Raw genomic sequence first — 2,390 nt, 5'->3', positions numbered from 1 at the left:
GCTGTTTATGCCTAACCAACTAGAGCCCGAAACATATTAAGACATTTTAGTGCCGTTTTCACTTCATTAGTTTTGATTTCAAAGCACATTGTGTTGTGTGGCAGACAAAGGAGGCCGGGCTGAGCACGAAAGAGGAGTCGGACGCATCTATTGTGCATTGCGTAAACAAATTTGTGCAGTTTGCTTGGCCTTCTGTTGGTTCATAAATGCTTTGCAACCAACTGACTGCATTTATGGCCAAACTAAAGCTGCTTCTTGCTTCCACACTCATTGGATTAGGCTGCGTATGCGTAATATTCCGGCAAAGGTTTTTGTCTTTTGTGCCATGAATGCAAACGAAATCCATACACTTGTATCATGTATGCAGCTAGGGAGCCACTTCAAATCTTCCAAAAAACACGCAAATGTATTTATAATTTCTATATGTATTCATTTGTGAGTTCGTGCTTATTTTCCAATTAGATTTACTTTAAAAGCGCATCAGAAGAGTGGGAGGACATTTGAATTGAAAAGGCTGCTCAATGGCAAGGCTGGCATCCTAACGAACTCGATTGCTTTCTAATAATCGCATTTTGAAACGCGTTTAGCAAGCAGAGAATATTGCGTACCTTTTATTTTGTGCACAGTAGAATATCCCTTTAAATAAGTGCATCTGAAGACTAAACATTTGGAAGACAATTGTTTATTTATTCACTTATTTAGTACGCCTGAGATGGGAGAATCGTGGTGATTTTACAAATAAATTTGAAAAGCAGCGCATAAGCTTGAAATCCACTCCTACGTAAATTTAAATAACAACATATTTAATTACTGTATTAAAATGAAAAATATTCAAAACAAAGTGTACATCTTTCAATGACAAATAATTAAATTAAATTAGCACATTTTAATATTTTTTACCTTTTATTTGAAGTTTTTGCTAGTAGATTTAAAAATAATATTAATATATTACATATTAATATTTATTGAATAGATTATATATTCGCTGAAAAGGGAAGGGCTCAGTAGGAGTAAAGTAAAAGACAATAGTCGCGGACCGCCGTGCGTCTGTTCGCTTTAGAGTTTTATTGGAGACTGACACTTTTGCTATACATATTCTTTATGCTTACATTCGTATGCAACAGTGACAGATAACTTGTAGATAACATAAGATTATTATCTGCTTATATTAACATGCGTGCATTGGTACTTATGTTTGTATTGATTTTCAACACCCTTCCTCAATGCAAACATGTTTTACAAAAATTTTCAAATCAAATTTAACAGCTTTGTAAAATGAACATGCTTCGCTTTAGGGAGATTTTTCGTTAAAATATCAGCTATCATTTCATTGGTTGATGTATACTGTAAAACAATTTGTTCTTCGTTTACAACCTGTCTTGCAAAATGATATCTAATATCAATATGCTTTGTTCTTTCATGGTGTACAGGATTCTTAGCTAATTGTTGAGCACTTAAATTATCGCCATGAAGAATAGTTGGAGTACTCGAGTCACCGCAGCCAATCTCCACTATAAGACGCCGTAGGTATATGGCCTCCTTACACGCAGTTGAAAGAGCCATATACTCCGCCTCCGTGCTGCTAAGTGCCACGCTGCGTTGCTTTTCAGATCGCCAGGATATGGGTCCTCCAGCCAAGTAGTATACATAGCCAGTATACGACTTGCGATCGATGCGGTCGCCACCCCAGTCTGCATCCACATAGCCGGTAAGGGGTTGTCCACACTCTTTGTAGTGCAACTTCAGGTCCACAGTTGACGCCAGGTATCGAAGCACATGTTTTACACCCACTAGGTGCTCTGCATGCGGATCTTGATTCCGTTGAGCTAACTTGGCAACGGAATGCAATATGTCTGGCCTTGTTGTAAGCGCCAGCCACATTAACTCGCCAATTGAAGACTGGTAGGATGCAATGTCAACCTTTTGACAATGCTCGCTGGTACATATCACTTGGAAACCAGCATCCAGTGGGGTCGCTGTAGGTCTACAGGTCTCGCATCCATGTTCACGCAATATGTCTTTGATGTATTGCGAATTGCTTAGCGAAATTTCGCCAAGCTCACCGTCGCGCTGCACTTCCATGCCAAGGAACAAAATGCAGCTCTCCCTTGTCAACACATTCAAACGATGTTGTAATGGCTGACTTGATGTTGGCCAAGTCCTCTTTTGATCGGCATGCTATAATTATATCATCAACATAAACAAGGATTAATGATAAGTCACCTCTTCCGTTCCTTTTGTAAAGACACGGTTCATTTTCACATGCTACAAAATCTATGCCTTGTAGTACACAATCGAGCTTGGAGTTCCACTCGCGCCCCGACTGCTTCAATCCATATATTGCCTTTTTAAGCAATAAAGCCTTACTTGGATTATTGGGATCTGTGTAT

This window comes from Scaptodrosophila lebanonensis, unplaced genomic scaffold (assembly GCF_003285725.1).
Source record: "Scaptodrosophila lebanonensis strain 11010-0011.00,11010-0021.00 unplaced genomic scaffold, SlebRS2 tig00000096-arrow-pilon, whole genome shotgun sequence".
NCBI lineage: Eukaryota > Metazoa > Arthropoda > Insecta > Diptera > Drosophilidae > Scaptodrosophila > Scaptodrosophila lebanonensis.
The sequence above is the reverse complement of the archived record's forward strand: the minus strand, read 5'-3'. Positions refer to the sequence as shown.